Source organism: Palaemon carinicauda, chromosome 30 (genome assembly GCF_036898095.1).
Source record: "Palaemon carinicauda isolate YSFRI2023 chromosome 30, ASM3689809v2, whole genome shotgun sequence".
Classification (NCBI taxonomy): domain Eukaryota; kingdom Metazoa; phylum Arthropoda; class Malacostraca; order Decapoda; family Palaemonidae; genus Palaemon; species Palaemon carinicauda.
Window position 1 is genome coordinate 18,187,741 of NC_090754.1, and position 23,329 is coordinate 18,211,069.

The window sequence follows — 23,329 nt, forward strand, 5'->3', positions numbered from 1 at the left end:
CTTTAATTTCTGGCCAAATACATGAACCAAATATTTTTTCTTACTCACTATCTTGTGTTTCATACATTTCTGACCATGATTATTGGGACAAACAACCCGTTCATGAGTTTTTGGACCCCCTTATATAAAGACAATTATGGAGGACTCCAGTGGGAAACTGTTTTTTTTGGGGGTAGGGAAATGTCATAAACGAGTGATTTGCAGCAATAATAATGGTCAGAAATGCAAAATAAGCGCAAGATAACCAGTTAGAAAAATATATGGTTCATGTAAGTGGCTGAAAACAGGACAAAACGTGATTATTTATTACTTATGAGATTTGTAAAGAGGTACAGAACCAAACAAACCCACCTAACCTAACCTAGTAGTTCCCTGGTCACAACCCCTAGACGGGGGCCCAGACACCCCCCCCCCACGGCACAATCACTAGGGGGAGGGCAGATCTCCTGGATCCCCCTTCCCAGGTAACAACTGCAAGCCAGACCCCTCCTTCCCAGATCACAAACTAAAAGTAAATCACAAATAAATCCTTACGTTATGAAAAAGTATATCACAAATAATTCTTTACCTTATGATTGCAATAAAGTCATTTAATTTATTTTTGTCTTTACAATCTCTACAGAAGCTTTGCAGTAGAAATGTCCTGGTATCCCTGAAAAATTAAGTCAAGAATTGGACCTTTGAGGCATTATTATTATTATTACTAGCCAAGCTACAACCCCAGTTGGAAAAGCAAGATGCTATAAGCCCAAGGGCTCCAACAGAGAAAAATAGCAAAGTGAGGAAAGGAAATAAGGAAATAAATAAATGATGAGAACAAGTTAACTATAACTCAATTCTAAAAACAGTAACAACATTAAAACAGATATGTTCTATATAAACTATTAACAATGTCAAAAACAGATATGTCATATATAAACTATAAAAAGACTCATGTCAGCCTGGTCAACATAAAAACATTTGCTCCAACTTTGAACTTTTGAAGTTCTACTGATTCAACTACCCGATTAGGAAGACCATTCCACAACTTGGTAACAGCTGGAATAAAACTTCTAGAATACTGTGTAGTATTGAGCCTCATGATGGAGAAGGCCTGGCTATTAGAATTACTTGCCTGCCTAGTATTATGAACAGGATAGAATTGTTCAGGGAGATCTGAATGTAAAGGATGGTCAGAGTTATGAAAACTCTTATGCAATATGCATAATGAACTAATTGAATGACGGTGCCAAAGATTAATATCTAGATCAGGAATAAGAAATTGAATAGACCGTAAGTTTCTGTCCAACAAATTAAGATGAGAGTCAGCAGCTGAATACCAGACAGGAGAACAATACTCAAAACAAGGTGGAATGAAAGAACTAAAACACTTCTGATCACCGAAAATCTTAAAAGACTTTCTCAATACGCCAATTGTTTGTGCAACTGAAGAAGACACAGACCTAATGTGTTTCTCAAAAGTAAATTCGCTGTCGAGAATCACACCAAAAATTTTAAAAGTCATACAAATATAAAGAAACATTATCAATACTGAGATCCGGATGTTGAGGAGCCACCATCCTTGACCTACTTACAATCCTACTTTGAGTTTTGTTAGGATTCAACTTCATACCCCATAATTTGCACCATACACTAATTTTAGCTAAATCTCTATTAAGGGATTCACCAACCCCAGCTCTACATTCAAGGGGTGGAATTGATGCAAAGAGAGTAGCATCATCTGCATATGCAACAAGCTTGTTTTCTAAGCCAAACCACATGTACGTCAGATGTACGTCAGAGTGAATGAAGGCTGCAAAGTGTTGGGGGCAGTTAAGGGAGTAGTAAAAAATAGAGGGTTGGGCATGAATGTAAAGAGAGTTCTATATGAGAAAGTGATTGTACCAACTGTGATGTATGGATCGGAGTTGTGGGGAATGAAAGTGACGGAGAGACAGAAATTGAATGTGTTTGAGATGAAGTGTCTAAGGAGTATGGCTGGTGTATCTCGAGTAGATAGGGTTAGGAACGAAGTGGTGAGGGAGAGAACGGGTGTAAGAAATGAGTTAGCGGCTAGAGTGGATATGAATGTGTTGAGGTGGTTTGGCCATGTTGAGAGAATGGAAAATGGTTGTCTGCTAAAGAAGGTGATGAATGCAAGAGTTGATGGGAGAAGTACAAGAGGAAGGCCAAGGTTTGGGTGGATGGATGGTGTGAAGAAAGCTCTGGGTGATAGGAGGATAGATGTGAGAGAGGCAAGAGAGCGTGCTAGAAATAGGAATGAATGGAGAGCGATTGTGACGCAGTTCCAGTAGGCCCTGCTGCTTCCTCCGGTGCCTTAGATGACCGCGGAGGTAGCAGCAGTAGGGGATTCAGCATTATGAAGCTTCCTCTGTGGTGGAAATGTGGGAGGTTGGGCTGTGGCACCCTAGCAGTACCAGCTGAACTCGGTTGAGTCCCTGGTTAGGCTGAAGGAACGTAGAGAGTAGAGGTCCCCTTTTTTGTTTTGTTTCATTGTTGGTGTCGGCTACCCCCCAAAATTGGGGGAAGTGCCTGGGTATATGTATGTATGTATGTATAATCTTACCGTGTTCTAAACCTTTGATCATATTATCTCTTCAATTATGACAACTTTCCATCTGAACGTAAACTTTTCAAGTCATACAGACTTCTCTTCCGTGTCATATGATTTTATGTACTGTAAACAACTCACTGAACACTGATACCTACGCTGCAGCCATTTTACAATGAACTAACAGGACCTGTACAGCAAGGTTGCGAAATCTCAATTCACAATAGTGACATCAAGAAACCATGAATCTTAGCACCATAAAACAGCAACTTTAAAGGGTGTATGTTTTTCCTTTGTTTTTCATAAAAACAGCAGATTTCTTAGCTCCAAAGTTATCTCTTATTTTGTGCAAGTTAGCAAGAAGAGGAGCTTTCAGCACTTGTTGGAGAATTGGTAATGTTACTCCTCTATCTAAATGTGTTTGTGGTAGCTCAAGTCCCACTGATTACCGCCCAATTTCCATAACTCCCACATTATCTAAAGTTTTTGAACGTCTTCTGACAAAACATCTTAATAGGTTTGCTGAAGGTAATCATCTACTCCCTAGTTTGCAATTTGGTTTTCGTAAAGGCCTTGGAGCATGTGACGCCCTTCTTACAATCTCCAATGCTGTACAGAAATACCTTGATCGTGGTCGGGAAGTTCGTATGATTGGCCTTGATTTTAGTGCTACCTTTGACCGTGTTAATCATGAGGCCCTTGTTTTCAAACTGAAACAGTTGGGAGTGGATGGGTCGTTTCTTAGCATTATTATTGACTTTTTAAGTAATAGATCTCAAAGAGTTGTTGTTGACGGGCACCATAGTGAGTATAGGGATGTGATATCCGTTGTTCCTCAGGGTAGTGTTCTTGGCCCATTACTTTTCATACTATATACACATGACATGTGGTTTGGCCTAGAAAACAAGCTTGTTGCATATGCAGTTGATGCTACTCTCTTTGCATCAATTCCATCCCCTGAATGTAGATCTGGGGTTGGTGAATCCCTTAATAGAGATTTAGCTAAAATTAGTGCATGGTGCAAATTATGGGGTATGAAGTTGAATCCAAACAAAACTCAAAGTATGATTGTAAGTAGGCCAAGGACGATGGCTCCTCAACATCCGGATCTCAGTATTGATAATGTTTCTTTAAATTTGTATGACTCTTTCAAAATTTTAGGTGCGATTCTCGACAGCAAATTTACTTTTGAGAAACATATAAGGTCTGTGTCTTCTTCAATTGCACAAAAAATTGGCTTATTGAGAAAGTCTTTTAAGATTTTCGGTGATCAATCTATTCTGAAGAAGTGTTTTAATTCTTTCATTCTACCTTGTTTTGAGTATTGTTCTCCTGTCTGGTCTTCAGCTGCTGATTCTCATCTTAATTTGTTGGACAGAAACTTATGGTCTATTCAATTTCTTATTCCTGATCTAGATATTAATCTCTGGCACTGTCGTTCAATTAGTTCATTATGCATGTTGCATAAGATTTTTCATAACTCTGACCATCCTTTACATTCAGATCTCCCTGGACAATTCCATCCTGTTCGTAATACTAGGCAGGCAGTTAATTCTAATAGCCAGGCCTTCTCCATCATGAGGCTCAATACTACGCAGTACTCTAGAAGTTTTATTTCAGCTGTTACCAAGTTGTGGAATGATCTTCCTAATCGAGTAGTTGTATCAGTAGAATTTCAAAAGTTCAAAGTTGGAGCAAATGCTTTTTTGGTGACCAGGCGGACATGAGTATATATAGTTTATATATGATATATTTGTTTTTGACATTGTTAATAGTTTATATATGACATATCTGTTTTGACGTTGTAACTTTTTTTTCGATTGATTTATTGTTAATTTATTCTCTTCATTTATCTATTTCCTTTCCTCACAGGGCTATTTTTCCCTGTTGGAGCCCTTGGGCTTATAGCACTTTGCATTTCCAACTAGGGTTGTAGCTTGAACAATAATAATAATAATAAGATGCATCATGGCGGCCACCTGTATGTATTATTATGGCCAACTTAGACTACAACAGTGTAAGGAAGGTCGCAGGGATGCGTTAGCCCCCCGTTAGGTAAGTAGGTAAGAACACGGCTTGTAGGTTAGGTAAGGGGGAAAGTTTAGGTTATTTTATGTCCATTCTTAATCCAAGCGGGAGGAAATAGCTGCTGATATAACAATGGCTCCACTTCAAGAAGATAAGTTCACTATGCTTTGTTTTTTTTTTGACTAATTACTATGCTTTAGCTAAAGAAGGAGTTGTATGAGGGCGATGGTTTAGCCCTCCCTTTAAAAGAACATGGCACCATAGGTCAGGTTACACGAGTTAACCTTAGATTTGGATATCCTAGAAGCAATTGCACAAACTTCTAAAAGAGAGGACATGGTAGTTTTATTTCAAGCCTACTTAAGGCGGGGGTAGTAGCCTGTGGGCTTAGCAACACCAGAAATGAGTTGCATCGGCCATCATAGTTAGGGGCGTTGTAGGTTTCATATCAATGTGACCTTGTATAATTCAAGCAAATGGAATTAGATGTGCGGCACAAAAAGAAAGTAAGAGCAGTGATTAGGATTAAAATTCCAAAAATCTACGCTGTAATTGTCCCACAGCTGCCAATCAGCATTCACACCCAAATAACCCCTATCAACTGGTATATGGAACTACTATTACCTATGGTAGGTTAGTTAAAATTAGACATGAGGAGAGTTAAGTCAGTTACATTATCTAGTCAAAATTATACATAGAAAGTTGAAAGTCAGCACCGTAACTAGTTAAAATCAGACAGGAATAGTTGAAAGTCATGGTCATATTAACTAGCCAAAACTGGACATAGGAAGAGCTGAAATTCAAAGTTAGCATAAATAGTCAAAATTAGACATAGGAAGAGTTGAAAGTTACGGTTACCTCAATCTTCACTCATCCTTCCTGTCCTGACTATTGAGGACGTCCACAACCTAACATATGACGTGACGACAGGTCAAAAGCCATGCGGTCACGGGGTTAGGCTTGTCCCTACAGGCTAAGGAAAACAAACATTAAATAGTTTCCTACAATTCATGATAAACAATCTTAACCTGACTTAGAGTTTTAACAATGCCGAACTTACCAGGAAACGATGCTATGCTATGAGAACTGACTACTGGTGACATTTACTTGATAAAATATTAAGCGCTATTGATGTAATCACACTTTGGGCAGCAGGATTCGACGAAATTTTCCTATTATCATACACTTATTTCCGGACACCTGTATTTAGCGTACGGTAACATCACTGGTGGTAGAGAGAGGGCTGTAACTATATTCAGGTAGATAAACTAAGCGACTATCGAGGTCAAAAGCCATACTTCACAGGATGGCCATTGTTTACATGGCAATTGGAGGACCTATCTCGACCTCCCTTCATTTCTGGCACCGATAAGGTCAACCATTTGCCTTTGATATCGATAATTAGTATAGCAACGATGCTTGCGGACACAACACATATCTTATAACATGACAAACTCACTTGTTAAAATGCGAAAAGGACCTGATAATGACATAATAACCAAATAATGGATAGCTGGTCACTTCGGAGAACGAACAAACCCACTAAGCAGCCATTTTTAGATTGAAGGAAAACCTGGAGCGTTGGACACCCTGAGCGAAATTTCGTTTTTCGCTTGGCTGCGGAAACACTTGTCAAGTTTATCAAATACTGCCTTTGTACAGGATTTTATACTTAACAAAAACACGATGTTTTATTCAGATTGTTATTTACAATAAATACGGTGAACATAAATATAAAAAACCTTTTATATAAGGATAAAAATTAACATTTAGTTAACAAGCGTCCGATGCGCATATACCGGTTTTCCTCAGACGTTACCGCGCATGCGTCAATCGCCATGTTATTATTGCCTCGTGAGCTGGGCAATGTGTGAATGACATTTGTCGAAATGTTTTCTCTGGATAATTGTTTATAGGAAAGTGGTAAGTGATTTCTATAGATATAGTAACATATAAGGTATCGTAGCATGTATTTAAACTAATGGTGAAGGAAAAATTTATTCTGGTACTGCATGTTTGTATCGGAAAATTTGCTATCCGCCATTTGTTTTGAAGTTGTTCAACTGAATGTTTAGATTCAGTTACCAAATGACGAGTGTTTTCCTCATGTGGCCGTCTCCCTGTGACGGGAAATCATTGACGTTGAAATGACGCTCGTGAGGCATATTAAGCCATCATTAATGTTACATGTTACGTTTTTGGTCATTAACACTCATGGTTGCCTACTTTCTTATAAACAAACATGGCCGCTCAAGATTTGTGCTGAATCAGAAGTTCTGTCAATTAGTTTACTACGATTAACTTGTAGATGTGTCATATTCGAAAGAAATGAGGTCGATTATGATCAGTACATATATCCGTAGTTACCAGTGTGGTACAAGTAATAAACGGTCTGTAGATTGTCACTAATAGGACACAATTAGTGTTCTCAGCCCCGTTTACCAGCTGATAACAGCTGATGAAACCGGTTGCCAACAATCTTTTTACAGGATTAACAAGTTACCCGAACTTTTACAACCGTATGAGTAATACCTGTAAGAAGATGATGGTTTGAATTGAGCTATTTTTGTTATTTAATTTCCAAGTTAATGAAGGGCTCGTCACAAGCATAATTTGGCTAATGTCGGGAAAAATCGGATCACACGACTTTAGTATAGATTGGGATAACAATATTTTATATGAAATTTGGTTATTTTATTGTCAAGAAAGGTTTTATATAGTCCATAATTCGTGAATGACATGTCTGAGTCATTTGTCGTATAGTTAACTAGAAACGGGTACATTTGTTGTACTACACAACCCATAAAAGAAAAAAACCGATTTGACAAGTACAGTAATAAGAAAGCCATCACTTTTCCCAACAAATCATTGCAAGTTATGATTAATTTGAAATAACTTGCTTTGGATGTTGGTCTAAATTAAAATATTCTTTTAATTTAGTCTATTTTACTGTAAAGATTTATGATTACCGATGGAAGGTAAATTGTCCACTGGGATTATAGCTTAGTGGAACAGTACAGGTATTTAGTTGATGACTGGAAGGTCTGCTGACCACTAAGCCACTTAGCTGTAACAGGGTACCTGCATCCACTGACTCCCCTAACAGATAGGATAAAGAAATGTCATAGGTCTATTATGTATAATATATGCATGCAAATATATATATATATATATATATATATATATATATATAGATATATATATATATATATATATATTTACAATATATATATATATATATATATATATATATATACATACAGTATATATATATATATATATATATATATATATATATATATATATATATATATATATATATAAATATTATTATTACTTGCTAAGTTACAACCGTAGTTGGAAAAGCAGGATGCTATAAGCCCAGTGGCTCCAACAGGAAAAATAGCCAAGTGAGGAAATGAAACAAGGAAAAATAAAATTTTTAAGAAGAGTAACATTAAAATAAATTTTTCCTATATGAACTATAAAAAACTAACAAGACAAAGGGAAGAGAAACAAGACAGAACAGCATGTCTGAGTGTACCCTCAAGCAAGAGAACTCCAACCCAAAACAGTGGAAGACCATGGTACATTGGCTGTGGCACTACCCAAGACTAGAGAACAATGGTTTGATTTTGGAGTGTCCTCCTAGAAGAGCCTCTTCTACCCTTAACCAAAGGAAAGTGGCCACTGAACAATTAAAGTTCAGCGTAATAGTTTACAACACCACGCTCTCCATTCACTCCAAAATAATGCAATCCTGCAGTTCACATCTTCTTGCACAGTAATTAGGTGGTTATTTAAATTATGGGAAAGCAATAATTAGCAAGATATGTTGAGGAAGAGGGAAGGGGTTATAAAAAGAAAATAGCTCGGTTTCCTCACCAGACACTTGGAACTGACATGTCAACAAAGTCAACAAACAGGATTCGTGATGTCAGCATACATAAACAGAAGTTCGTAATGCCAGCGTACATTTGATATACTGTTTATTCAAAATATACTTAATCAAAACTTGAGTGATTACTCAAAAGTGTCACTAATTGTAAATTACATATTTTATGGACACTTTTGAGTAATTAATCTGTATTCAACTAAGCATAATTTGAATATACAGTGTATCAAATGTACGCTGGCATCACAGATTTCTGTTTATGTATGCTGGCATCACGAATCCTGTTTGGTTGACTGTGTTCACAGGTTAGTTCCGAGTCGTTTAGTGAGGAAACCAAGTTATTTTCGTTTTAAAACCCCTCCCCCTTTCCTCAACATATCTTGCTAATTATTGCTTTCCCAGTATTTAAATAACCACCTAATTACTGTGCAAGAAGATGAGAACTGCAGGATTGCATTATTTTGGAGTAAATGGAGAGTGTGGTGTTGTAAACTATTACCAAAGTTCAGTAACCCCTTGTCTGAAGAAGAATTGTTTGGTAATCTCAGGGTTGTCAGGTGTATGAGGAATGGAGAATAAGTAAAGAATAAGCCATACTATTCGCCGTGTGTGTGTTAGGCAAAAGGGATGATGAACCGTAACCATAGAGAAGGATCCAATGTAGTACTATCTGGCCAGTCAAAAGACCCCATAACTCTCTAGTGGTAGTATCTCAACAGGTGGCTGGTGCCCTGGCCAACCTACTACCTACAATATATATATATATGCATACATTTTTACGACAGTAATTTCAATTATTAGATGAACAACACTAGCCACTTTCAGGGTTCGACATTAAATTATTTCAATATATACATATGTACACAGTACCCATAAGCCCTATCTTGCATGCTTGTTTCCACTTCCATGACATGTTTCAGCCTTTTCAATCCTTGATTGTCTTATATTGAAGTCTTATGAGTGAGACTTCTCACATATTTAATATATATATATATATACTGTATATATATAAATATATAAATATAAATACATTATATATATAAATATAAATACATATACACACACATATCGTATGTTTGTGTAGCCATATCTATTCCGCTGCAGGACAAAGGGCTCAGAGATGTCAAAGCTTGTCTGGGGTTTAGCCGGTTTTCTATACCACGAAGTCCAGTGCCGATTGTTGTTGGTGGGAGACTTGTCTGATTGCTCACAGCAAACCAACCTAGTAATATGGGTGGCCCAGACTAGTATAGCTTTGTTTATCATGGCAATGCATGAACCTTTAACCACACTAAAATGTGTGTGTATATATATATATATATATATATATATATATATACACACGCACATTTTAGTGTGGTTAAAGGTTCATGCATTGCCATGATAAACAAAGCTATATATATATATATATATTATATATATATATATATATATATATATATATATATATATATATATATATATATATATATATATATATATATATATATATATATATATATATATATATTTGTATTTATATACAGTATATATATATATACATGTGTAAATATGATACTCTAGTAGGTTTGCCAGGGTACCAGCTACCCGTTGAGATACCACTGCTAGAGAGTTGTGGGGTCTTTTGACTGACCAGACAGTACTACATTGGATCCTTCTTTCTGGAGACGGTTCATTTTCCCTTTGCCTACACACCACACACACACACCCACCAGATAATCATTCCTAATTTTTACATATTTCTCTGTCCTCATACACATGAGAACACTGAGATACCAAACATTTCTTCTTCTCTCAAGGGGTTAACTATTGCACTGTAATTGTCGGTGGCCACCTTCCTCTTGGTAAGGGTAGAAGAGACTCTTAAGCTATGGTAAGGAGCTCTTCTAGGACGACACTTCAAAATCAAACCATTGTTCTCTGGTCTTGGACAGTACCATAGGTTCTTTACTATGGTCTTCCTCTGTCTTGGGTTATTTCTCTTCCACTGGTTTTGATAAAGTTTTTATAGTTTATATATGAGATATTTATATTAATGTTGTCACTGTTCTTAAAATATTTTATTTTTCCTTGTTTCCTTTCCTCACTGGACTATTTTCCCTGTTGGAGCCCCTGGGGTAATAACATTTCTGCTTTTCCAATTAGTTGTAGCTTAGCAAGTATTTATATATGTATATACTTATATACTTATATATATGTGTGTGTGTCTGGGTAGTGACTTGAGGCGTACATTGTTTTCAGCTGCACCACTATACAGTTGTCCTCTTTTTTACACAATTAGGTGGTGGAAGAAAGGAAAATGTAAACCATTGACTGATGGACAAAAGGGTACACTCGATCTTCTCACCATTCTCATTCATGCATACTAATCTTTTGAAAGTATATGTAGATCTTCTTCTATAAAATATTTATACAATGAGTTGATTACGCAGATATATGAAGTTGAATATAATCAGGAATAGAGTACAGTATACTAGCAAATCATGAATTGAATCAAAGCATGTTATATTTTTTATTTTAGTGTTAAAGGTTGCAGATTAATATTATTATTACTAGTTAAGCTACAACCCCAGTAGGAAAAACAAGATGCTATAAGCTCAAGGAAATATAGCCCTGTGAGGAAAGAAAATAAATAAACAATCAGAGCAATGATGAACAATTGAAATGAAATATTTTCAAAACTATAAAAAAGACTTATGTCAGCCTGCTCAAGATAAAAACATTTGCTGCAAGGTTGAACTTTTGAAGTTCAATCGATTCAACTACCCCATTTGTAGGTAGTAGGTTGGCCAGGGCACCAGCCGCCCGTTGAGATACTACCGCTAGGGAGTTAGGGGGTCCTTTGACTGGCCAGACAGTACCATATTGGATCCTTCTCTCTGGTTACGGTTCTTTCCCTTTGCCTACACAGACACCGAATAGTCTGGCCTATTCTTTACAGATTCTCCTCTGTCCTCATACACCTGACAACACTTGAGATTACCAAACAATTCTTCTTCACCCAAGCGGTTAACTTCGGCAATGTAATTGTTCAGTGGCTACTTTCCTCTTGGTAAGGGTAGAAGAGACTCTTTAGCTATGGTAAGCAGCTCTTCTAGGAGAAGGACACTCCAAAATCAAACCATTGTTCTCTAGTCTTGGGTAGTGCTATAGCCTCTGTACCATGGCCTTCCACTGTCTTGTGTTAGAGTTCTCTTGCTTGAGGGTACACTCAGGCACACTGTTCTATCTAGTTTCTCTTTCTCTTGTTTTGATGAAGTTTTTACTTTTACTGTTTATATAGGAAATATTTATTTTAATATTATTACTATTCTTAAAATATTTCATTTTTCCTTGTTTCCTTTCCTCACTGAGATATTTTCCCTGTTGGGGTCCCTGGGCTTATAACATCCTGCTTTTCCAACTAGGGTTATAGCTTAGCATTTAATAATAATAATTAGGAAGATCATTGCACAACTTGGTAACAGCTGGAATAAAACTAATAGAATACTGGTACTGTGTAGTACTGAGCCTCATGATGGAGAGTGCTGTACTATTAGAATTAACTGTAATGGGTACTTCCATGTATTAGAATAATTGATCTTGATGAAAACTCTTTGACAGATTTTTTTTTGCAATAAACTTATAATTTTTCCTTAAGCCGAAGGGAGCCCATTTGCGAGAAATGCATTGAATATAGGCTGGTAGTTTAGAAGGCCGGCGCAAGAATTGAAGAGACAGTGAAAGATGGAAATGGAAGGTTGTTAAAAGGAGAGGAGGTAAGGAAAAGGTGGGCGGAATATTTTGAAAGTTTGCTGAATGTTGAGGATGATAGGGAGGCAGATATAATTGCGGTTCCAGGTGTTGAGGTGCCAGTGATGGGAGATGAGAATGAGAGAGAGATTACAATAGAGGAAGTGAGGAGAGCACTAGATGAAACGAGAGTAGGAAAAGCATCTGGTATGGATGGTGTGAAAGCTGAGATGTTGAAGGAAGGGGGTGTGACTGTACTTGAATGGTTGGTGAGATTGTTTAATGTGTGTTTTGTGTTGTCAATGGTACCAGTAGATTGGGTCTGTGCATGTATTGTACCACTATATAAGGGTAAGGGAGATGTGCATGAGTGTTGTAATTCAAGAGGTATTAGTTTGTTGAGTGTAGTTGGAAAAGTGTATGGTAGAATACTGATTAATAGGATTAAGGATAAAACAGAGAATGCAATCTTGGAAGTACAGGGTGGTTTTAGAAGAGGTAGGGGTTGTATGAATCAGATTTTTACAGTTAGGCAGATATGCGAGAAATATTTAGCAAAAGGTAAGGAGGTGTATGTTGCGTTTATGGATCTGGAGAAAGCATATGATAGAGTTGATAGGGAAGCAATGTGGAATGTGATGAGGTTATATGGAGTTGGTGGAAGGTTGTTGCAAGCAGTGAAAAGTTTCTACACAGGTAGTAAAGCATGTGATAGAATAGGAAATGAGGTGAGCGATTGGTTTCCGGTGAGAGTGGGGCTGAGACAGGGATGTGTGATGTCGCCGTGGTTGTTTAACTTGTATGTTGATGGAGTGGTGAGAGAGGTGAATGCTAGAGTGCTTGGACGAGGATTAAAACTGGTAGGCGAGAATGATCATGAATGGGAGGTAAATCAGTTGTTGTTTGCGGATGATACTGTACTGGTAGCAGACACAGAAGAGAAGCTTGACCGACTAGTGACAGAATTTGGAAGGGTATGTGAGAGAAGGAAGTTGAGAGTTAATGTGGGTAAGAGTAAGGTTATGAGATGTACGAGAAGGGAAGGTGGTGCAAGGTTGAATGTCATGTTGAATGGAGAGTTACTTGAGGAGGTGGATCAGTTTAAGTACTTGGGGTCTGTTGTTGCAGCAAATGGTGGAGTGGAAGCAGATGTACGTCAGAGAGTGAATGAAGGTTGCAAAGTGTTGGGGGCAGTTAAGGGAGTAGTAAAAAATAGAGGATTGGGCATGAATGTAAAGAGAGTTCTATATGAGAAAGTGATTGTACCAACTGTGATGTATGGATCGGAGTTGTGGGGAATGAAAGTGATGGAGAGACAGAAATTGAATGTGTTTGAGATGAAGTGTCTGAGGAGTATGGCTGGTGTATCTCGAGTAGATAGGGTTAGGAACGAAGTGGTGAGGGTGAGAACGGGTGTAAGAAATGAGTTAGCGGCTAGAGTGGATATGAATGTGTTGAGGTGGTTTGGCCATGTTGAGAGAATGGAAAATGGCTGTCTGCTAAAGAAGGTGATGAATGCAAGAGTTGATGGGAGAAGTACAAGAGGAAGGCCAAGGTTTGGGTGGATGGATGGTGTGAAGAAAGCTCTGGGTGATAGGAGGATAGATGTGAGAGAGGCAAGAGAGCGTGCTAGAAATAGGAATGAATGGCGAGCGATTGTGACGCAGTTCCGGTAGGCCCTGCTGCTTCCTCCGGTGCCTTAGATGACCGCGGAGGTAGCAGCAGTAGGGGACTCAGCAGTATGAAGCTTCATCTGTGGTGGAAATGTGGGAGGTTGGGCTGTGGCACCCTAGCAGTACCAGCTGAACTCGGCTGAGTCCCTGGTTAGGCTGGAGGAACGTAGAGAGTAGAGGTCCCCTTTTTGTTTTGTTTCTTGTTGTTGTCGGCTACCCCCCAAAATTGGGGGAAGTGCCGTTGGTATATGTATGTATGTATCCTAACATTATCTATTTTGCCAGACACTACACTAAAGGTCATATCATTGTGTATTTTGTATGAGGATTTGAAAATCTTTGTATAGGAAAAACTAATATACTTATTTTTATCATAAATTCCAGTTTGAAACAGTTTTGATAGCAATGAAATAAAGAACTGATACTACTGTATGTTGAACCTTATTTTTACTGCTGTACTCTCATTCTTAAATTAAGTAGTTCTGGAAGGCTCTTATAAACTGATAAATATTTTGCCATTAGAATTACAGTACATTAGGTTAATCACTTTTATAAAATGTTTATACACAAAGTGTATTGTACATAGATCATACAAAAAACAAGCCTTAAATAGGGGAAGCAGAATAGCCTAAATGGAAGCTGAAGAAGGAATACCATTTTATAATACCGTTGGGTTAGCATTATTCTGTTGTTCTCTCACATCTCCTGTTCCTTGTTAACAGTATTGTTTTGAGAGTCTGTGCCAATTATAGTGCCAGTGTTGTTCCTCATCTCCAAACATCATTGTTTTCTTGGCAGGCTCTTCAGGTTTTTCTGTTTGTTTTTTAAGCACAGGCAACTTGCATCTGACCCCATTGAAGGCGAACTGCGATTAGGTGTGGAGTGATGAAGAGTCCTGATTGACAGACTTCTTCCCTCTCTTGCTGTGAGAGTATGCCTATAGGTTCATGGATCCAATTTCAGTGGATCTGTGGTTGATGATCAAGACATGGTGTAGCTTTCTGAGAACCTTCAGAAGAAGGTTGTTTTCCCCAAGATACATGATTGGTCTTCGGTTGGCAAAGTCATGTCAACTTCCAGGTCTTTTATCCTGCTCTTGTGTCTATCCCAGCTATTGATAGCCCAATTTGTGATTATGCTGGATGTAGGCTGGACAACTAATTCTCTGTCTAGAGACTTAACAATATTTATGTTTTTTCTATCCTCGTTATCATGGGGAGGTGCTAGGTATAGAATCCCATCTATCATTTCCAGATGATGATAATGCTTCTCACTGATAGTCATTTCATAGTATCCAAAGGGCAAAGATAAGATCAACATGAAGTTAATTTCATCGCTGGAAATGGAGACGATTGGCGAGCCATGATTACCAGCGTCCTTCTTGATATGGCGCCTGAATGAAGATTAGTTAGGTGGGGTGTCTTAAATTCTGTCACTGGGCAAAAGTTTATTGTCTCCAGTGTTTGGAAGTGTGTCCATCAATTCCATATGATTCAGATTCTCCTGTCTTGGGAGTGACTATCATATACAGTATAAGAGTTGGTGTTTTGTCATCTTGTAGGAGTAAATTCAAAATTCTCAAAGTAAATTGTAATTCTTATTAGAATACAATCCCTCACAGCCTCTTATGCAAGGGAACAGTGATCAGTTACTAAAGGTGATTGAGTATTATCCTGTCACTTTTTAACCTTGCAGTGTTGTTACCAAACAACTCTTCCCTGTAAAAGATTGATTTTTGTTTAGGGAAAATACTGTTATTTATTAAATTCAGCCTTTTGTTTATAGGTCATACCAATACACATGCATGTGTGAATTTAAACAGAATTTTGGCACTATAAAATTGTTAAATCTCATAAAACAACAAAGCTTAATAGATTATTCATTTCAGCCTTTGAGTGAATGATTGGTAAGATAATTACTGTTTGGTATATTTTTTTCTTGAAAATTTTTTTTAGCTGTTTTAAGTGTTTTTTTTCTCTTTAGTGTTACAACTGAGCAAAATTTGGTTATGGCTAGGTATTGTATGGTACACTCTAATTGATGGATATTTTTAATGTAAGAACTTCCTTTACATCTTGAAACTTGCCTCAATATCATTATGGGAAGAAACTTCCTGCTGCTTAGTTCTGTTGTCCTTTTTGGAGAACATTTTCCTGTTGGGGTTTCTTGCACTCGTTGAGCCATAGTAAACAGAATAAGGGCAGTATTGATTTCTTATTGTGCAGCAATGTTTGCTTTGTAAAAAACCAAGCATGTTTCCAGCATAGGGATTTAGTTCTTTTATGTACAATTACAGTGGCCCCAATGGGTATTTTATTGCTATTGTGTAATGTTTAATTTGTTTGAGAAATAGAATGTGCAATGGAGTTCTTTTATATGTAATTTTTGGCTACTTTGTTAAAGTTATAACTTTTCCATCCAGAGTAACCCTCGATTTAACAGATTTGATATGATGGGTGGGTTTACCTTATAGATATGATATAATAAAAGATTAGATGTTGATTTTGCTCTTTCCCTTTATTTGGCAAATAAAAATTTCTCAGCTCAAGATGATCTTATTTAATATTTATACGTACATTGTTTTAAACTTAGATTCGGTATCTTTACATTATAGATAGATAGTTATTTTTGTGAAAGTATGAATGACCTTTGTAAGCAACCTACAGTATTAGATATTGTAGTTAAGACAGTTTACAGTACTGTTAAGTCAAGAGCATAGAGTTAAGTGAGATCAAATACAGCTCAGCATACTATACCATGTTTTATAATAGGTAAAAGTAAAAAGATACTAATATACTAGTTAATTTGAAATTCATTTGTAGTCTGCAGCATTTTGTTGTTTCTGTTTGGTGCTATATGACTGAATAATTTCCTGTGTTTGGTGTTACTGGTATATAGATATTAATACTATTACTTGTCCTTACTCTTAAAGCTGAGATGCAGTTGTATCTTAGTTTATAAAAAAAAAAAGGTAGGGATCTGGCAATAATTATATGTGTTTTTCTAGCATTCTCTGGTGTGTCTAATACCTCACCTCCCTCAAATGGTAATATATGGCAATACATGTAGGGGATAATTGAAGAGTTTACCCTTGAAAGTTAGAGGTACTTAACTTACATTAGTAAAAAATAATTTTACTTGCACTTTAAATATACTTTTTTTCATTCTATGGAATATATTCCTAATAATTTTTACTTTATTATGATGAATTTATCATATATCAGTCATACTACAGTACAATGTTTCTTCATTTTCCATCCTTACATATAGCCTATGTGGCTTGATTCCATTTGTAAGCTCCTTGTCGTTAGCTGTTGTTACCCAGCTAGAGCAAGTTGTTCCTTGTCAGTTTTGATTATCTTGCTGTGTTCCTTTTTAAGTCTCACCCTTTATGTATATTTTCTTAGAATGTTGAAATTATTCTACTTCTAAGGATGGGCCGACAACTGAGGAACCAGACCATCCCAGCATCGTGGTTTGCAGAATTAGAAGCCATTAGCCCTTTGGAAATATGAGCAGCGCATCTAACGTTACAAACTTCCAACGGATTTTGATAAGGCATTAAGTAGCACTGATGGGCGACAACACTTCTGTAACAGCTTACATCAACAAGTAAAGAGGAACTGATTCACTGGGCCTTTTGATATAGACAGCAAGCGCACACTTGGTAGTTCGTCAACACGATATAGTTGTCAGCGAGGTTCATTCCAAGCAAGAATAATTTTCTACCAGACCTGCTTGGCCTCCGGGGATTGGTTGTAGGGTCAGAAGGCTTCTTGCCCGTATTTGGGTCTCCATTGATAGACTTGTGCACCACCGGGCTGAACAAGCACTTTTCAGTGCTTTGCTCCCTGGTTCCAGATCTGTCCACGGCTTTGGAGGATATCTTCCAACACCCATGGGACATCATGAAGGCTTATGTCTTTTCACCCTTCTGTTTAATATGTTGATAGTCAACAGACTGTTGTTGAATCTGAGTGTCAGGGTAACCTTAGTGGCTGTCAAGTGGCCACACATTGAATGGTTTCCAGACCTACTTGTGATCCTTATTGACGTACAGTACCAAAAGAACTACCTCAATGGCCTAACTGTCTCTGTCAACCCTATATACTGAAGTACCACAGCTCCGTAGCATCCCTGTCATTTCACGGATGGTGATTATCCATCATCTCCTCTGGGCAAAAGTCTTTTTGGGAGACACTGTTCAAGAGATGTCGGGATATCTGCAAAAGTGGGCTGTCGTCTATTAGTAGTGTCATAGATGGAAATACTTCTGTGGTCAGAGCCTCTCTTGAATTTGTTGATGAATTTCTCTTATACTGTACTTTCATTTGAAAAAGCTTCAGTCAGTTTCTGCTGTGAGAGGCTATCGGTCTGCCTTGAGCCAGGGCTTAGACCTTTCCTCTTCATGGGAATAGTTCATGCTTATGAGAGCTACAAGCAGTTTTGTCCTCCTAAAGAACTCAGACCTCCAGAGTGGGCCTCATGAGAGCTCTTAAGTTCTCTCAAGTGGTCTCTATATAAACCCTTGAGGAGAGCTTCAGATGGGGATGTGACTCTCAGGACTGTCTTTATGCCACTGGTAGTGCATAGAAGAATGTTTCCTTTATGATTTTTCTGGAGTTATGGGCAAGACCCAGAGCCTAGCCGTCCATTATACCAGGTGCGAGTCCTCTATACTTTGAGACTGCTATGCTGTTACAGAAAGAACACAACTCTTTAGATCAGAGCTGCAGAGACTTCATCTTAGCAGCAGTATGGTGGAAAATAAGGTATCTAAGTATCTAAGTATGTGCGTTCTGGCTTTGTGAGACCATCAGACCATCCTACCCTCTGGCCTGCAAGTCATCACATGGATCTCCCAGATTGCAAGGTCACTCAGTCATTGGTGTCAGTCTTCAGGAAGATCCTATCCTTGGCACAAGTCTTGGAAGGCATGGTTCTAGAAATGCATCATTTTCTCGCATCTTCAAGACCAAAAGTGCATTGTTATTTTCCGAAGATTGGTTAATAGGGAATTCAGCCCTCCATAGAATGAGTGTCTTATTAGAGGATTAGGGTTTTTATTTGTGTAGGAACAAATGACAAATTTTCATTAGCAATAAAAAAAGGTTCAAGTTGCTTGACCCAAATTAAGGATTAGTTAAACCCGCCCAACTTGGATTTACAGTATTTTAGAAGGGGTAGTGCTGTAGTTTGTGCTGGTTGTGACAGGCTGCTGTCAGATGAGCCCATTCTGGTGCATTGCTCTTGATTTATAAAAAGGATAAAGTTTGGCCTTTTCAAAATAAATTTTGTACAAAATATAGATAATTTTTAAATATTTAACTTAGCTGGTGAATATATAATAGCTGACGCTCCGGCGGCTCGACAGAAAAACACAAAAACTCGCGAGCGATCGCTATGAAGGTTGCGGGTGTGCCCACCAGCGCCAATTATCGGCCAGATACCGCATATACATGTAAACAGCTTCAATTTTTCTCTGTCGGTCTGATCGACAAGACGTACCATTACTCGCTGTTAACCTGGAGTTTTTCAACAGTCTTGGTGAAGTACTTCCTTTTGGTTTGAGCTTTCGCAGTGCAGGTGTTTTATCTTCAACTTAAACTCTTGAACTCTTTTTTGGATAGATTTAATTGTTGATGACTTTGGATTGTTTTTTGGACTTTCTTTGACTTTTTCAAAATGGCTGACCCTTCTCCAATTCCTAGATTTCGTAAATGTAATGCTAGGGATTGCAATAAGCGTCTTCCAAAGGCCTCTCTCGACCCACATACTGTGTGTTCTAATTGTCGGGGTAAAACCTGTCAATTAGGAGATCGGTGTGAGGAGTGCGTGGGCCTTTCGGAATTCGATTGGCTTGAGTTTGACAAGTATTCTCGTAAGCTAGAGAGAGATAGGGTGAGGAGAAGTTCCTCTAGACTCTTAGAATTTTCCTCCTCCCATGCCCCTGAACCTAATCCTTCCCCTGTAGTAGTTGTGCCTGAACCCTCTACTAGCACTCAGGAACCATCAATGCGGGATATGTTACGTGCCATTCATGCTTTGGGCGAGAGAGTTGAGTCGTTAGCTACGGACCGTAATCAACTCATGGCGGACGTAAAGGAGTTAAAGTGTCAGAGTGCCAAATTGGAAAATCGTGGGAAAGTGATTAGTGCGCAAAGTGTTATCAGTGTTGCGACCGAGGTTTCGTCTGTTCGTGCCTGTCGTTCGCCTAGTCCGAGACCTCTTGCAAGCTCCCAAGCCCCAGGGAGAAGTAATGTCGTAGGACTTATGGGTTCGAGAGGCTTTAATCAGCGAACAGACGTTCCCTCTATGGTTTCAGGCGTGTCTCGTCAAGACCGCCCCTACCATAAGACGAGCGAGAAGGTTTTCTCCTCGTCATCCGAAGGCTTTTTGCGTAAGAAACCGTGGAGCAAGGTTTCGAGACCCTTAAAGCGAAAGTCAGTCCCTTCAGGACAGGTCCAGCGTCCTGGTTGTAGCCATTGTGACAGCTCTGACCTTGTGCAGTCATCGGAAGACTGCTCGCCGCCTAAACAGAAGCGTAACACAGGCTCCGAGAGTCTTAGTGTAGGCAATGTTTTGCAGTCACAGAGGTTACCCTCGTCTCTTACCGCACCCATTCCCGTTGATCCTAAATGGGTTGTACTGCAAGACATGCAGAATAAGCTTGCCTCTCTTATGGAGGACTATTCTGCTGAAAAGGTTCACGATGATCCTCGCCGTTTAGCTGATCGAGATCTTGGCCGTCAGCCGCCCAAATGAGCCTTTGCTTGTCCTGTTGACGTTGGCGTTACAAAGTCACGTCAGTCACGTTTTGTAGAGCCTCACTCAATGCAGTCCCGTGTTGATTTTCAGCCGCATGTGGACGTTCAGCCGCTGCCGAATTCTCTTGTTGACATTCAGGACGTTCGCCAACCAGCGGAGTTGACTTGTTTTGAAGCTGAGCGTCAAGCACCGCAGTCAAGAGTTGTTTTGACTGCTCAGTCAAGGCAGTCTCGAGTTGACGTCGAGCGTCCTCCCGCTCCTGTTGTTGTTGACAGTCAGGCTGTTAAGCAGTTACATGACGTAGCGTCCTGGACTGCTACTGATGCTCCTGTGCGTGTGGACTCTGCTTGTCAAGCATTGCCACCAAGACAGGTCTCGCCCTTGCTTGTAACTCAGCAGTTATCGGACGAAGCTCCTTCAGATGAGGACGTTGCTGATCCTCATCCTGATGATAATCCTTCAGATGTAGATGAACCTAAGGCTGTTCCTCCTTCGATGGACTTTAAGAAGATCATGTTGATTTTCAAGGATCTTTTTCCAGATCACTTTGTGGCTGTTGCTCCTCGTTCGCCTCCGTCTGAGTTTGCTCTAGGCTTACCTGCTTCCAAGCCAGCCTTTACTAAGCTAGTGCTTTCTCGCTCTTCCAAGAGGGCTTTACGTCTTCTAGGCGACTGGTTGGATACCAGGAGGAGTTTGGGGAAGACGGCCTTTGCCTTCCCTCCTTCTAAGCTTGCTTCCAGATCGAGCGTCTGGTATGACACGGGAGAAGTTCTCGGCTTGGGAGTCCCTGCCTCTGCCCAGGGTGACTTCTCAAGCCTCGTAGACTCTCCCCGTCGCCTGGCCATGAGACGCTCGAAGATTTGTTGGCCCTCCTCGGACCTTGACCATCTGCTTAAAGGCGTATACAGGGCCTTTGGAGTGTTTAACTTTCTTGACTGGTCATTAGGAGCTTTAAGTAGGAAAATCTCGTCTGCCGACCCAGATGTTTCCTTACTTATCATGTCCTGTATGGATAAAGCCATCCGCGATGGCTCCAATGAGCTCGCCTCCACCTTTACGTCGGGAGTCTTAAAGAAGCGAGAAACCCTTTGCTCTTTCCTTTCGGCAGGAGTTACTCCCTGTCAGAGATCGGAACTGCTCTTTGCTCCCTTATCAGCGGCCTTGTTTCCGCAACAGCTGGTTAAGGATATAGCTGCTTCGCTTGTGCAGAAGGACACCCATGACCTGATGGCGTCCTCTGCTCGCAAAGGGACTCCTTCTTCATCCTTTGCTGTGAGACCCAGGATCGAGACTCCTGCATCTAGATTTATCCCGCCCTTTCGTGGCAGAGCTCCCAGCAGGGGAAGCTCTCATGCCGAGGGAAAGAGAGGTAAGAAGAGAGGAGCCAAGTCCTCCCATGGCAGAGTCTGACTGCCCACAGCCTCAGACAGCGGTAGGTGCCAGATTGAAGAGCTTCTGGCAGGCCTGGGAGAAGAGGGGTGCAGACCAAGAGTCTGTTCTGTTGCTCAGAGAGGGGTACAAAATTCCGTTTGTACGCAAACCTCCTCTAGTGACAACTCCCATAGACCTCTCTCCCAGGTACCGAGAGGAGTCAAAGAGACAAGCCCTAAATCAAGAAGTGCCTCTGTTGCTAGAGAAGGGAGCGGTGGTGAAAGTCTCGGACCTTCAATCACCGGGGTTTTACAACCGTCTCTTCCTAGTCCCAAAGCATACAGGAGGTTGGAGACCGGTGCTAGACGTCAGTGCGCTCAACGTTTTTGTTACAAAAACAAAATTCACGATGGAGACCACGAAGTCCGTCTTAGCAGCGGTCAGAGAGGGAGACTGGATGGTCTCTCTCGACCTACGAGATGTGTACTTCCACATTCCTATACACCCGGATTCCCAACCGTTTCTGAGGTTTGTTTACAGGAATGTGGTGTACCAGTTTCGAGCCCTGTGCTTTGGCCTCAGTCCTGCTCCTCTCGTGTTTACGAGGCTCATTAGGAATGTGGCAAAATTCCTTCATCTATCGGGAATCGGAGCCTCCCTGTACTTGGACGACTGGCTTCTCAGAGCATCGTCCAGTCATCGCTGTCTGCAGGATCTACATTGGACGTTGGGTCTGGCCAAGGAGTTGGGACTTTTGGTCAACCTAGAAAAGTCTCAACTGATCCCATCCCAGACTATTCTATATTTGGGGATGGAGATTCGCAGTCCAGTTTTTCGGGCTTTTCCGTCTGCCACCCGAATAGAACAAGCCCTGCTCAAAGTCCAACTAATGCTGAAAAGAGAACGTTGTTCAGTCAGGAATTGGATGAGTCTCGTAGGGACTCTCTCATCCCTGGAGCAGTTTGTCTCGCTAGGGAGACTACACCTTCGGCCTCTCCAGTTCCATCTAGCTTCTCACTGGAACAAGGACAAGACGTTAGAGACGGTATCAATCCCAGTCTCCGAACCAGTAAAGGCATGCCTGAAATGGTGGGACAGCAATATCAGTCTGAGAGAGGGACTATCCCTAGCAGTCAAGAACCCAAACCACGTGTTGTTCTCAGACGCGTCGGATTTGGGTTGGGGTGCGACCCTGGACGGTCGGGAATGCTCGGGTCTGTGGACCTCAAGTCAGAAGAGCATGCACATCAATGGCAAGGAGCTATTAGCAGTCCACTTGGCCTTGATGAAATTCGAAAGCTTTCTTCGAAA

At 39.8% G+C, this 23,329-nt stretch overlaps 2 protein-coding genes across 11 annotated transcripts in view; one reads left to right on the forward strand and one right to left on the reverse strand.

Moving 5' to 3' along the window:
* LOC137622911 (uncharacterized) overlaps positions 1-6,186 on the reverse strand; it is a 66,068-nt gene extending 59,882 nt beyond the window's left edge. For 2 of the 7 annotated variants that reach the window (XM_068353473.1, XM_068353468.1), the window contains exons 1-2: positions 5,640-6,031; positions 5,438-5,552 (exon numbers count right to left, since the gene is read on the reverse strand). The gene's annotated coding sequence lies outside the window, so the exon portion shown is untranslated. The other 5 variants (XM_068353470.1, XM_068353466.1, XM_068353471.1 and 2 more) reach the window with 3 other exon arrangements.
* A 202-nt stretch (positions 6,187-6,388) lies between these two features.
* Positions 6,389-23,329, forward strand: part of LOC137622910 (uncharacterized) — a 133,069-nt gene continuing 116,128 nt past the window's right edge. For all 4 annotated transcript variants that reach the window (XM_068353462.1, XM_068353463.1, XM_068353464.1 and 1 more), the window contains exon 1: positions 6,389-6,502. The gene's annotated coding sequence lies outside the window, so the exon portion shown is untranslated. The remainder of the gene's footprint in view (positions 6,503-23,329) is intronic.